Below are 14120 nucleotides of genomic sequence, written 5' to 3' on the forward strand. Positions count from 1 at the left end.
GTCGCGACACGAGGACTTCCCCGGGAGGTCACCCATCCTAGCTCTGCCATCGCCCCAGAACGCTTAACTTCATGGTTTTGATTACTTGTTGACAGACGATTTTCAGTTCAAATCATCTGAATCTCGATCGGGACTAGATAAGACATGTGAAATCAACGTAGCTCGGGCACTGCCGGATTTGGACAAAATTGTAGCCTAATTTGATTGTAAACGGGCAAACAAACGAGACTCATTACTCCGCAATGAGCTGGCGAGATTTTAGCCGAATTCCTTCTCTAAGACCCTCTAATTTGCGATTTTCCGCTTTTGTTAAGCTTCCGTTTCCTCGAGAAATCCGCTTAGGAAGTTCGAAATTCGATTCCGGTTCCATTTTAATCGTATCCCAGGCAAAATAATAGCTTTACATTCGCTATTTTCTCCTTCTTAATTTTTTTTCTATTTTCTGGGAACATTTAACGATTTTTGTTGTCATGAGCCGGTTCTGTGTGGAAGGGTATGACGTAGATTACGCCGGAGATGGTTAACTCATTAAAAACAATTATTTTGACTGTTTTATCCATAATTTACGTAAACGGTCGCGACACGAGGACTTCTCAGGTCGCGACACGAGGACTTCTCAGGGAGGTCACCCATCCTAGCTCTGCCATCGCGCCAGAACGCTTAACTTCATGGTTTTGATTGGGCGAGAGCTGTGCCTCGTGTTGTCCATCGCCGCCGGCTCTACACGTTCTCGAGAGATATAAGAATAAACATCCCACTCATTGTCGGGTGTGATCATACCAGCACTAATGCACCGGATCCCATCAGAAATTTGAAGTTAAGTGTGCTTGGTCGAGAGCAGTACTAGGATGGGTGACCCCCTTGGAAGTCCACGTTTTGCACCCCTTTTCGTGTTTTTCTATTTTTGATTACTTGTTGACAGACGATTTTCGGCTCAAATCATCTTAATCTCGATCAGGACCAGATAAGACAAGTGAAATCAACGTAGCTCGGGCACTTCCGGATTTGGGCAAAATTGTAGGCTAATTTGATTGTAAACGGGCAAACGAACGAGACTCATTACACCGCAATGAGCTGGCAAGATTTTAGCCGAATTCTTTCTCTAAATCCCTCTAATTTACGATTTTCCGCTTCTGTTAAGCTTCAATTTCCTCGAAAAATCCGTTTAGGAAGTCCGAAATTTGATTCCGGTTCCATTTTATTGTATCCCAAGCATAATAATAGCTTTACATTCGCTATTTTCTTATTCTTATTTTTTTTTTCTATTTTCTGGGAACATTTAGCGAGTTTTGATTTCGAGAGCCGGTTCTGTGCGGAAGGGCATGACGTAGATTACTCCGGAGATGGTTAACTCATTAAAACCAATTATTTTGACTGTTTTATCCATAATTTATGTAAACGGTCGCGACACGAGGACTTCCCAGGGAGGTCAGCCATCCTAACTCTGCCATCGCGTCAGAACGCTTAACTTCATGGTTTTCATTACTTGTTGACAGACGATTTTCGGCTCAAATCATCTGAATCTCGATCGGGACCAGATAAGACATGTGAAATCAACGTAGCTCGGGCACTGCCGGATTTGGACAAAATTGTAGCCTAATTTGATTGTAAACGGGCAAACAAACGAGACTCATTACTCCGCAATGAGCTGGCGAGATTTTAGCCGAATTCCTTATCTAAGACCCTCTAATTTGCGATTTTCCGCTTTTGTTAAGCTTCCGTTTCCTCGAGAAATCCGCTTAGGAAGTTCGAAATTCAATTCCGGTTCCATTTTAATCGTATCCCAGGCATAATAATAGCTTTACATTCGCTATTTTCTTCTTCTTAATTTTTTTTCTATTTTCTGGGAACATTTAGCGATTTTTGTTGTGGTGAGCCGGTTCTGTGTGGAAGGGTATGAAGTAGATTACGCCGGAGATGGTTAATTCATTAAAAACAATTATTTCGACTGTTTTATCCATAATTTACGTATACGGTCGCGACACGAGGATTTCCCAGGGAGGTCACCCATCCTAGCTCTGCCATCGCCCCAGAACGCTTAACTTCATGGTTTTGATTACTTGTTGACAGACGATTTTCAGTTCAAATCATCTGAATCTCGATCGGGACCAGATAAGTCATGTGAAATCAACGTAGCTCGGGCACTGCCGGATTTGGACAAAATTGTAGCCTAATTTGATTGTAAACGGGCAAACGAACGAGACTCTTTAATCCGCAATGAGCTGGCGAGATTTTAGCCGAATTCCTTCTCTAAGACCCTCTAATATGCGATTTTCCGCTTCTGTTAAGCTTCCGTTTCCTCGAAAAATTCGTTTAGGAAGTCCGAAATTTGATTCCGGTTCCATTTTATCGTATCCCAAGCATAATAATAGCTTTACATTCGCTATTTTCTTCTTCTTATTTTTTTTTTCTATTTTCTGGGAACATTTAGCGAGTTTTGTTTTCGAGAGCTGGTTCTGTGCGGAAGGGTATGACGCAGATTACTCCGGAGACGGTTAAATCATTAAAAACAATTATTTCGACTTTTTTCGGTATAATTTACGTAAACGGTCGCGACACGAGGACTTCCCATGGAGGTCACCCATCCTAGCTCTTCCATCGCGCCAGAACGCTTAACTTCCTGGTTCTGATTGAGCGAGAGCAGTGCCGCGTGTTGTCCATTGCCGCCCGCACCACACGTACTCGAGGGATATAAGAATAAACATCACACTCAATGTCGGGTGCGATCATACCAGCACTAATGCACCGGATCCCATCAGAACTTCGAAGTTAAGCGTGCTTGGGCGATAGCAGTACTAGAATGGGTGACCCCTGGGTAGTCCACGTTTTGCACCCTTTTTCGTGTTTTTCTATTTTTGATTACTTGTTGACAGACGATTTTCGGCTCAAATCATCTGAATCTCGATCGGGACCAGATAAGACATGTGAAATCAATATATCTCGGGAACTGCCGGATTTGGACAAAATTGTATGCTAATTTGATTGTAAACGGGCAAACGAAGGAGACTCATTACCCCGCAATGAACTGGCAAGATTTTAGCCGAATTCCTTCTCTAAGACCCTCTAATTTGTGATTTTTCGCTTCTGTTAAGCTTTCGTTTCCTCGAGAAATCTGCTTAGGAAGTCCGAAATTCGATTCCGGTTCAATTTTATCGTATCCCAGGCATAATAATAGCTTTACATTCGCTATTTTCTTCTTCTTATTTTTTTTCTATTTACTGGGAACATTTAGCGATTTTTGTTGTAGTGAGCCGGTTATGTGCGGAAGGGTATGACGTAGATTACTCAGGAGACGGTTTACTCGCTAAAAACAATTATTTCAACTGTTTTAGCTTTAATTTACGTAAACATTCGCGACACGAGGACTTCCAAGGGCGGTCACCCATCCTAGCTCTGCCATCAAGCCAGAACGCTTAACTTCATGGTTCTGATTGGGCGAGAGCAGTGCCGCGTGTTGTCCATCGGCGCCCGCGCCACACGTACTCGAGGGATATAAGAATAAACATCCCACTCAATGTCGGGTGCGATCATACCAGCACTAATGCACTGGATCCCATCAGAACTCCGAATTTAAGCGTGCTTGGACGAGAGCAGTACTGGGATGGGTGACCCTCTTGGAAGTCCTCGTGTAGCAACTCTTTTTGTGTTTTTCTATCTTTGATTACTTGTTGACAGACGATTTTCGGCTCAAATCATCTGAATCTCGATCGGAACCAGATAAGACATGTGAAATCAACGTAGCTCGGGCACAGCCGGATTTGGACAAAATTGTAGCCTAATTTGATTGTAAACGGGCAAACGAACGAAACTCATTACTCCGCGATTAGCTTGCGGGATTTTAGCCGAATTATTTTTCTAAGACCCTCTAATTTGCGATTTTCCGCTTCTGTTAAGCTTCTGTTTCCTCGAGAAATCCGCTTAGGAAGTCCGAAATTTAATTACGGTTCCATTTTATCGTATCCCAAGCATAATAATAGCTTTACATTCGCTATTTTCTTCTTCTTATTTTTTTTCTATTTTCTGGGAACATTTTGCGATTTTTATTGTCGTAAGCCAGTTCTGTGCGGAAGGGTATGACACAGATTACTCCGGAAGCGGTTAACTCATTAAAAACAATTATTTAGACTGTTTTTAATATAATTTACGTAAACGGTCGCGACACGATGACTTCTCAAGGAGGTCACCCATCCTAGCTCTGCCATCGCGCTAGAACGCTTAACTTCATGGTTCTTATTAGGCGAGAGCAGTGCCGCGTGTTGTCCATCGCCGCCCGCGCCACACGTACTCGTGGGATATAAGAATAAACATCCCACTCAATGTCGGGTGCTATCAAACAAGCACTAATGCACCGGATCTCATCAGAACTCCGACGTTAAGCGTGCTTGGGCGAGAGCAGTACTAGGATGGGTGACCCCCTAGGAAGTCCTCGTGTTGCACCCCTTTTCGTGTTTTTCTATTTTTGATTATTTTTTGACAGACGATTTTTGGCTCAAATCATCTGAATCTCGATCGGGACAATATATGACATGTGAAATCAACGTAGCTCGGACACTGCTGGATTTGGACAAAATTGTAGGCTAATTTGATTGTAAATGGGCAAACGAACGAGACTCATTACTCCGCAATGAGGTGGCGAGATTTTAGCCGAATTCCTTCTCTAAGACCCTCTAATTTGCGATTTTCCGCTTCTGTTAAGCTTCCGTGTCCTCGAGAAATCCGCTTAGGAAGTTTGAAATTCGATTGCGGTTCCATTTTATCGTATCCCTCTCATAATAATAGCTTTACATTCGCTATTTTCTTCTTCTTATTTTTTTTTTCTATTTTCTGAGAACATTTAGCGATTTTTGTTGTCGTGAGCCGGTTCTGTGCAGAAGGGTATGACACAAATTACTCCTGAGGCAGTTAACTCATCAAAAACAATTATTTCGACTAGTTTAGCCCTAATTTACGTTAACGGTCGCGACACGAGGAATTTCTAGGGAAGTCACCCATCCTAGCTCTGCCAGAACGCTTAACTTCATGGTTCTGATTTGGCGAGAGCAGTGCCGCGTGTTGTCCATCGCCGCCCGCGCCACACGTACTCGAGGGATATAAGAATAAACATCCCACTCAAGGTCGGGTGCGATCATACCAGCACTAATGCTCCGGATCTCAGCAGAACTACGAAGTTAAGCGTGCTTGGGCGAGTGCAATAATAGGATGGGTGACCCCCTGGGAAGTCCAAGTTTGGCACCCTTTTTCGTGTTTTTCTATTTTTGATTACTTGTCGACAGACGATTTTTGGCTCGAATCATCTGAATCTCGATCGGGACCATATAAGACATGTGAAATGAAAGTAGCTCGGGCACTACCGGATTTGGACAAAATTGTAGCCTAATTTGATTGTAAACGGGCAAACGAACAAGACTCATTACTCCGCAATGAGCTGGCGAGATTTTAACCGAATTCCTTCCATATGACCCTCTAATTTGCGATTTTCCGCTTCTGTTAAGCTTCCGTATCCGCGAGAAATCCGTTTCGGAAGTCCAAAATTCGATTCCGCTTCCATTTTATCGTATCCCAGGCATAATAATAACTATACATTAGCTATTTTCTTCTTCTTATTTTTTTTTTCTATTTTCTGTGAACATTTAACGATTTTTGTTGTCGAAAGCCGGTTCTGTGCGGAAGGGTATGACGCAGATTACTCTGGAGACGGTTAACTCGTTAAAAATAACAGCACTAATTTACCTGATCCCATCAGAACTCCGAAGTTAAGCGTGCTTGGGAAGAGTAGTACTAGGATGGGTGACCCCCTGGGAAGTCCTCGTGTTGCACCCCTTTTCGTGTTTTTCTATATTTGATTACTTGTTGACAGACGATTTTCGGCTCAAATCATCTGAATCTCAATCGGGACCAGATAAGACATGTGAAATCAACGTAGCTCGGGCACTGCCGGATTTGGACAAAATTGTAGGCTAATTTGATTGTAAACGGGCAAACGAACGAGACTCATTACTCCGCAATGAGCTGGCGAGATTTTAACCGAATTCCTTCCATAAGACCCTCTAATTTGCGATTTTCCGCTTCTGTTAAGCTTCCGTATCCGCGAGAAATCCGTTTAGGAAGTCCAAAATTCGATTCCGCTTCCATTTTATCGTATCCCAGGCATAATAATAGCTTTACATTTGCTATTTTCTTCTTCTTATTTTTTTTTTCTATTTTCTGTGAACATTTAGCGATTTTTGTTGTCGTGAGCCGGTTCTGTGCGGAAGGGTATGACGCAGATTACTCTGGAGACGGTTAACTCGTTAAAAATAATTATTTCGACTCTTTTTGGGCGAGAGCAGTGCCGCGTGTTGTCCATCGCCGCCCGCGCCACACGTACTCGAGGGATATAAGAATAAACATCCCACTCAATGTCAGGTGCGATAATAGCAGCACTAATGCACCGGATCCCATCAGAACTCCAAAGTTAAGCGTTCTTGAGCGAGAGCAGTACTAGGATTGTGACCCCTTGGGAAGTCCTCGTGTCGCACCCCTTTTCGTGTTTTTCTATTTTTGATTACTTTTTTACAGACTATTTTCGGTTCAAATCATCTGAATCTCGATCGGGACCAGATAATACATGAGAAATCAGCGTAGCTCGGACACTGTCGGATTTGGACAAAATTGTAGCCTAATTTAAATGTAAACGGGCAAACGAACGAGATTCATATCTCCAGAAGGAGCTGGCGAGATTTTAGCCGAATTCCTTCTTTAAGACCCTTTAATTTGCGATTTTCCGCTTCTGTTAAGCTTCTGTTTCCAAGAAAAATCCGTTTAGGAAGACCGAAATTCGATTCCTGTTCCATTTTGTCGTATCACAGGCATAATAATAGATTTACATTCGCTATTTTCTTCTTCTTATTTTTTTTTCTATTTTTTGGGAACATTTAGCGATTTTTGTTTTCGTGAGCCGGTTCTGTGCGGAAGGGTATGACGCAGATTACTCCGGAGACGATTAACTCATTAAAAACAATTATTTCGACTGTTTTATCCATAATTTACGTAAACGGTCGCGACACGAGGACTACCCAGGGAGGTCACCCATCCTAGCTCTGCCATCGCGTCAGAACGCTTAACTTCATGGTTCTGATTGGGCGAGAGCAGTGACGCGTGTTGTCCATCGCCGCCTACGCCACACGTACTCGAGGGATATAAGAATAAACATCCCACTCAATGTCGGGTGCGATCATACCAGCACTAATGCATCCCTTTTCGTGTTTTTCTATTTTTGATTACCTGTTGACAGACGATTTTCGGCACAAATCATCCGAATCTCGATCGTGACCAGATAAAACATGTGAAATCAACGTAGCTCGGGCAATGCCGGATTTGGACAAAATTGTTCCGTTTTTCCTCGAGAAATCCGTTTAAGAAGTCCGAAATTCGATTCCGGTTCCATTTTATCGTATCCCAAGCATAATAATAGCTTTACATTCGCTCTTTTCTTCATCTTATTTTTTTTATATTTTATTGGAACATTAGCGATTTTTGTTGTCGTGAGCCGGTTCTGTGCGGAAGGGTATGACGCAGATTACTCCGGAGACGGTTAACTCATTAAAAACAATTATTTCGACTGTTTTAGCTATAATTTACGTACACGGTCGCGACACGAGGATTTTTCCAGGGAGGTCACCCATCCTAGCTCTGCCATCACGCCAGAACGCTTAACTTCATGGTTCTGATTGGACGAGAGCAGTTCCGCGTGTTGTCCATCGCCGCCCGCGCCACACGTACTCGAGGGATATAAGAATAAACATCCCACTAAATGTCGGGTGTGATCATACCAGCAATAATGCACCGGATCGCATGAGAACTCCGAAGTTAAGCGTGCTTGGGCGAGAGCAGTACTAGAATAGGTGACCCCCTGGGAAGTCTTCGTGTTGCACCCATTTTCGTGTTTTTCTATTTTTGATTACTTGTTGACAGACGATTTTCGGCTCAAATCATCTGAATCTCGATCAGGACAAGATAAGTCATGTGAAATCAACCTAGCTCGGGCATTGCCGTATTTGGACAAAATTGTAGCTAAATTTAATTGTAAACGGGCAAACGAACGAGACTCATTACTCCGCAATGAGCTGGCGAGATTTTAGCCGAATTCTTTTTCTAAGACCCTCGAATTTGCGATTTTCCGCTTCTGTTAAGCTTCTGTTTCCTCGAGAAATCCGTTTAGAAAGTCCAAAATTCGATTCCGGTTCCATTTTATCGTATCCCAGGCATAATAATAGCTTTACATTCGCTATTTTCTTCATCTTATTTTTTTTCTATTTTCTGGGAACATTTAGCGATTTTTGTTGTCGTGAGCCGGTTCTGTGCGGAAGGGTATAACGCAGATTACTCCGGAAACGGTTAACTCATTAAAAACAACTATTTCGATTGTTTTAACTATAATTTACGTAAACGGTCGCGACACGAGGAATTCCAAGGGAGGTCACCCATCCTAGCTTTGCCATCGCGCCAGAACGCTTAACTTCATGGTTCTAATTGGGCGAGAGCAGTGCCGCGTGTTGTCCATCGCCGCCCGCGGCACATGTACTCGATGGATTTAAGAATAAACATCCCACACAATGTCGGGTGCGATCATAAAAGCACTAATGCACTAGATCCCATCAGGACTCTGAAGTTAAGCGTGCTTGGGCGAGAGCAGTACTAGTATGGGTGACCCCTGGGAAGTCTTCGTGTTGCACAACTTTTGGTGTTTTTCTATTTTTGATTACTTATTACAGACGATTTTCGGATCAAATCATCTGAATCTTGATCGGGACAAGATAAGTCATGTGAAATCAACCTAGCTCGGGCTTTGCCGGATTTGGACAAAACTGTAGCTAAATTTGAATGTAAACGGGCAAATGAACGAGACTCATTACTCCGCAATGAGCTGGAGAGATTTTAGCCGAATTCCTTCTCTAAGACCCTCAAATTTGCGATTTTACGCTTCTGTTAATGTTCCGTTTCCTCGAGAAATCCGCTTAGGAAGTCTGAAATTCGATTCCGGTTTCATTTTATCGTATCCCAGGCATAATAATAGCTTTACATTCGCTATTTTCTTATTCTTATTTTTTTTTCTATTTTCTGGGAACATTTAGCGATTTTTGTTGTCGTGAGCCGGTTCTGTGCGGAAGGGTATGACGCAGATTACTCCGAAGACGGTTAACTCATTAAAAACAATTATTTCGACGGTTTTATCCATAATTTACGTAAACGATCGCAACACGAGGACTTCCTAGGGAGGTCACCCATCCTTGCTCTGCTATCGCGCCAAAAAGCTTAACTTCATGGTTCTAATTGGGCGAGAGCAGTGCCGCGTGTTGACCATCGCTGCCCGCGCCACACGTACTCGAGGGATATAAGAATAAACATCCTACTTAATGTCAGGTGCGATCATACCAGCTCTAATGGAACGGATCCCATCAGAACTCCGAAGTTAACCGTGCTTGGGCGAGAGCAGTAATAGGATGGATGACCCCCTGGGAAGTCCTCGTGTTGCACCCCTTTTCGTGTTTTTCTATTTTTGATTACTTGTTGACAGAAAATTTTCTGCTAAATCATCTGAATCTATATCGGGACCAGATAAGACATGTGAAATCAATGTAGCAAGGGCACTGCCGTATTTGGACAAAATTGTAGCCTAATTTGATTGTAAACGGGCAAACGAACGAGACTCATTACTCCGCAATGAGCTGGCGAGATTTAAGCCAAATTCCTTCTCTAAAACTCTCTAATTTGAGATTTTCCGCTTCTGTTAAGCTTCCGTTTACTCGAGAAATCCGTTTAGGAATTCCAAAATTCAATTTTGGTTCCATTTTATCGTATCCCCGGCATAATAATAGCTTTACCTTCGCTATTTTTTTCTTCTTATTTTTTTTTCAATTTTCTGGGAACATTTACCGATTTTTGTTGTCGTGAGTCGGTTCTGTGCGGAAGGGTATGACGCAGATTACTCCGGAGACGATTAACTCATTAAAAACAATTATTTCGACTTTTTTAGCTATAATTTACGTAAACGGTCGAGACACGAGGATTTCCCAGGGAGGTCACCCATCCTAGCTCTGCCATCGCGCCAGAACGCTTAACTTCTTGCTTTTGATTGGGCAAGAGCAATGCCGCGTTTTGTCCATCGCCGCCCGCGCCACACGTACTCGAGGGATATAAGAATAAACATCCCACTCAATGTCTGGTGCGATCATTCTAGAACTAATGCACCGGATCCAATCAGGACTCCGAAGTTAGAGTGCTTGGGCGAGAGCAGTACTAGGATGGGTGACCCCCTGGGAAGTCCTCGTGTTGCACCCCTTTTCGTGTTTTTCTATTTTTGATTACTTGTTGATAAACGATTTTCGGCTCAAATAATCTGAATCTCGATCGGGACCAGATAAGACATGTGAAATCAACGTAGCTCGGGCACTGCCGGATTTGGACAAAATTGTAGCCTAATTTTATTGTAAACGGGCAAACTAACGAGACTCATTACTCCGCAATGAGCTGGCGAGATTTTAGCCGAATTACTTCTCTAAGACCCTCTAATTTGCGATTTTCCGCTTCTGTTAAGCTTCTGTTTCCTCGAGAAATCCGCTTAGGAAGTCCGAAATTCGATTTCGGTTCCATTTTATCGTATCTCAGGCATAATAATAGCTTTACATTCGCTATTTTCTTCTTCTTATTTTTTTTCTATTTTCGGGGAATATTTAGCGATTTTTGTTGTCGTGAGCCGGTTCTGTGCGGAAAGGTATGACGCAAATTACTCCGGAGACGGTAAACTCATTAAAAACAATTATTTCGACTGTTTTAGCGATAATTTACGTAAACGGTCGCGACACGCGGAATTCCCAGCGAGGTCACCCATCCTAGCTCTGCCATCGCGCCCGCATGCTTTACTTCATGGTTCTGATTGGGCGAGAGCAGTGCCGCGTGTTGTCTATCGCCGCCCGCGCCACACGTACTCGAAGGATATAAGAATAAACGTCCCACTCAATGTCGGGTTCGATCATACCAACACTAATGTACCGGATCCTATCAGAACTCCGAAGTTAAGCGTGCTTGGACGAGAGATGTACTAGGATGGGTGACCCTCTGGGAAGTCCTCGTGTTGCACCTCTTTTCGTGTTTTTCTGTTTTTGATTACTTGTTGACAGACGATTTTCGGCTCAAATCATCTGAATCTCGATCGTGACCAGATAAGACATGTGAAATCAACGTAGCTCGGGCACTGCCGGATTTGGACAAAATTGTAGCCTAATTTGATTGTAAACGGGCAAACGAACGAGACTCATTGCTCTACAATGAGTTGGCGAGATTTTAGCCGAATTCCTTCTCTAAGACACTCTAATTTGCGATTTTCCGCTTCTGTTGAGCTTCCGTTTCCCCGAGAAATCCGCTTAGGAAGTCCGAAATTCGATTCCGGTTCCATTTTATCGTATCCCAGGCATAATAATAGCTTTATATTCGCTATTTTCTTCATCTTAATTTTTTTTTCTATTTTCTGGGAACATTTAGCGATTTTTGTTGTCGTGAGCCGGTTCTGTGCGGAAGGGTATGACGCAGATTACTCCGGAGACGATTAACTCATTAAAAACAATTATTTCGACTGTTTTAGCTATAATTTACGTAAACGGTCGCGACACGAGGACTTCCCAGGAAACTCACCCATCCTAGCTCTGCCATCGCGCCAAAACGCTTAACTTCTTGGTTCTGATTTTGCGAGAGCAGTGCCGCGTGTTGTACATCACCGCCAACGCCGCACGTACTCGAGGGATATAAGAATAAACATTCCACTCAATGTCGGGTGCGATCATACCAGCACTAATGCAACGGATCCCATTAGAACTCCGAAGTTAAGCGTGTTTGGTCGAGAGCAGTACTAAGATGGGTGACCCCTTGGGATGTCCTCGTGTTGCACCCATTTACGTGTTTTTCTATTTTTGATTACTTGTTGACAGATGATTTTCGGCTCAAATCATCTGAATCTCGATCGGGACCTGATAAGACATGTGAAATAAACGTAGCTCGGGCCCTGCCGGATTTGGACAAAATTGTAGGCTAATTTGATGGTAAACGGGAAAACAAACAAGACTCGTCACTCAGCAATGAGCTGACGAGATTTTAGCCGAATTCCTTCTCTAAGACCCTCTAATTTGCGATTTTCCGCTTCTGTTAAGCTTCCGTTTCCTCGATAAATATGTTTAGGAAGTTTGAAATTCGATTCCAGTTCCATTTTATCGTATCCCAGGCAAAATAATAGCTTTATATTCGCTATTTTATTCTTCTTATTTTTTTTTCTATTTTCTGGGAACATTTATAGATTTTTGTTGTCGTGAACCGGTTCGGTGCGGAAAGGTATCACGCACATAACTCTGGAGACGGTTAACTCATAAAAAAAATTATTTCGACTGTTTTAGCTATAATTTACGTAAACGGTCACGACACGAGGACTTCCCAGGATGGGCGACCCCCTGGGAAGTCCTCGTGTTGCACCTCTTTTCGTGTTTTTCTATTTTTGATTACTTGTTCATAGACAATTTTCGACTCAAATCATTTGAATCTCGATCGGGACCAGATAAGACATATGAAACCAACGTAGCTCGGGCACTGCCGGATTTGGACAAAATAGTTGGCTAATTTGATTGTAAACGGGCAAACGAACGAGACTCATTACTCTGCAATGAGCTGACGAGATTTTATCCGAATTCCTTCTCTAAGACCCTCTAATATGTGATTTTCTGCTTCTTTTAAGCTTCTGTTTCCTCGAGAAATCCGTTTAGGAAGTCCGAAATTCGATTCCGGTTCCATTTTATCGTATCCGAGGCATAATAATAGCTTTACGTTCGATATTTTCTTCTTCTTATTTTTTTCAATTTTCTGGGAACATTTAGCGATTTTTGTTGTTGTGAGCCGGTTCTGTGCGGAAGGGTATGACGCAGATTACTCCGGAGACGGTTAACTCATTAAAAACAATTATTTCGACTGTTTTAGCTATAATTTACGTAAACGGTCGCGACACGAGGACTTGCCAGGGAGGTCACCCATCCTCGCTCTGCCATCGCATTAGAACGTTTAACTTCATGGTTCTGATTGGGCGAGAGCAGTGCCACGTGTTGTCCATCGCCGCCCGCGCCACACGTAGTAGAGGGATATAAGAATAAACATCCCACTCAATGTCGTGTTCGATCATACCAGCACTAATGCACTGGATCCCATCAGAACTCCAGAGTTAAGTGTGCTAGTGCTAGGGCATTACTAGGATGGGTGACCCCCTGGGAAGTCCTCGTGTTGCACCCCTTTTCGTGTTTTTCTATTTTTGATTACTTGTTGATAGACGATTTTCGGCTCAAATCATCTGAATATCGATCGGCACTAGATAAGACATGTGAAATCAACGTAGCTCGGGCTCTGTCGGATTTGGAAAAAATTGTAGCCTAATTTGATTGTAAACGGGAAAACGAACGAGACTCTTTACTCCGCAATGAGCTGGCAAGATTTTAGCCGAATTCCTTCTCTAAGACCCTATAATTTGCGATTTTCCGCTTTTGTTAAGCTTCCGTTTCTTCGAGAAATCCGCTTAGGAAGTCCGAAATTGGATTCCGATTCCATTTTATCGTATCGCAGGCATAATAATAAATTTACATTCGCTAATTTTTTTTCCTATTTTTTTTCTATTTTCTGGGAACATTTAGCAATTTTTTTTGTCGTGAGCCGGTTCTGTGCGGAAGGGTATGACGCAGATTACTCCAGAGACGGTTAACTCATTAAAAACAATTATTTCGACTGTTTTATCAATAATTTACGTAAACGGTCGCGACACGAGGACTTCCCAGGGAGGTCACCCGTCCTAGCTCTGCCATCGCGCCAGAACGTTTAACTTCATGGTTCTGATTGGGCGAGAGCAGTGCTGTAATTATCATGGGCCATTAGGCTGAACCAACAAAGGCCTCTGCCCATACCCACGCACCACTACTGGTCATGGGTCGTTAGGATGGTCCAGCATGGGCCGAGGCCTTTGTTGGTTCACCCTAATGGCCCATGATCATTACAAAAAAAGGCGCCTTTTTTTGTAACGATCATGGGCCATTAGGCTGAACCAACAAAGGCCTCGGCCC

The 14120-nt window shown here is 43.0% G+C and overlaps 8 non-coding genes and 6 pseudogenes across 8 annotated transcripts; all 14 read left to right on the forward strand.

The window, feature by feature from the left end:
* The first annotated feature begins 766 nt into the window (after window positions 1-766).
* LOC142508891 (5S ribosomal RNA) lies at window positions 767-885 on the forward strand. The gene has a single exon (XR_012807089.1). It is a non-coding gene; the product is annotated as a 5S ribosomal RNA (ribosomal RNA).
* Window positions 886-2718: 1833 nt separating this feature from the next.
* On the forward strand, window positions 2719-2836 carry LOC142508806 (5S ribosomal RNA). Its single transcript, XR_012807009.1, has one exon. It is a non-coding gene; the product is annotated as a 5S ribosomal RNA (ribosomal RNA).
* Window positions 2837-3519: 683 nt separating this feature from the next.
* Window positions 3520-3638, forward strand: LOC142508977 (5S ribosomal RNA). Its single transcript, XR_012807172.1, has one exon. It is a non-coding gene; the product is annotated as a 5S ribosomal RNA (ribosomal RNA).
* Window positions 3639-4321: 683 nt separating this feature from the next.
* LOC142507034 (5S ribosomal RNA) lies at window positions 4322-4440 on the forward strand. Its single transcript, XR_012805301.1, has one exon. It is a non-coding gene; the product is annotated as a 5S ribosomal RNA (ribosomal RNA).
* A 677-nt stretch (window positions 4441-5117) lies between these two features.
* Window positions 5118-5236, forward strand: LOC142512182 (5S ribosomal RNA; annotated as a pseudogene).
* A 466-nt stretch (window positions 5237-5702) lies between these two features.
* On the forward strand, window positions 5703-5817 carry LOC142512893 (5S ribosomal RNA; annotated as a pseudogene).
* A 586-nt stretch (window positions 5818-6403) lies between these two features.
* LOC142511482 (5S ribosomal RNA) lies at window positions 6404-6521 on the forward strand (annotated as a pseudogene).
* A 1276-nt stretch (window positions 6522-7797) lies between these two features.
* LOC142508552 (5S ribosomal RNA) lies at window positions 7798-7916 on the forward strand. Its single transcript, XR_012806759.1, has one exon. It is a non-coding gene; the product is annotated as a 5S ribosomal RNA (ribosomal RNA).
* A 683-nt stretch (window positions 7917-8599) lies between these two features.
* On the forward strand, window positions 8600-8717 carry LOC142512027 (5S ribosomal RNA; annotated as a pseudogene).
* A 683-nt stretch (window positions 8718-9400) lies between these two features.
* Window positions 9401-9519, forward strand: LOC142510322 (5S ribosomal RNA). The gene has a single exon (XR_012808441.1). It is a non-coding gene; the product is annotated as a 5S ribosomal RNA (ribosomal RNA).
* Window positions 9520-10202: 683 nt separating this feature from the next.
* Window positions 10203-10320, forward strand: LOC142510783 (5S ribosomal RNA; annotated as a pseudogene).
* A 683-nt stretch (window positions 10321-11003) lies between these two features.
* Window positions 11004-11122, forward strand: LOC142509381 (5S ribosomal RNA). The gene has a single exon (XR_012807558.1). It is a non-coding gene; the product is annotated as a 5S ribosomal RNA (ribosomal RNA).
* A 685-nt stretch (window positions 11123-11807) lies between these two features.
* Window positions 11808-11926, forward strand: LOC142507742 (5S ribosomal RNA). Its single transcript, XR_012805990.1, has one exon. It is a non-coding gene; the product is annotated as a 5S ribosomal RNA (ribosomal RNA).
* Window positions 11927-13183: 1257 nt separating this feature from the next.
* LOC142510773 (5S ribosomal RNA) lies at window positions 13184-13302 on the forward strand (annotated as a pseudogene).
* Window positions 13303-14120: the final 818 nt, after the last annotated feature.

This window comes from Primulina tabacum, chromosome 10 (genome assembly GCF_025594145.1).
Source record: "Primulina tabacum isolate GXHZ01 chromosome 10, ASM2559414v2, whole genome shotgun sequence".
Lineage (NCBI taxonomy): Eukaryota > Viridiplantae > Streptophyta > Magnoliopsida > Lamiales > Gesneriaceae > Primulina > Primulina tabacum.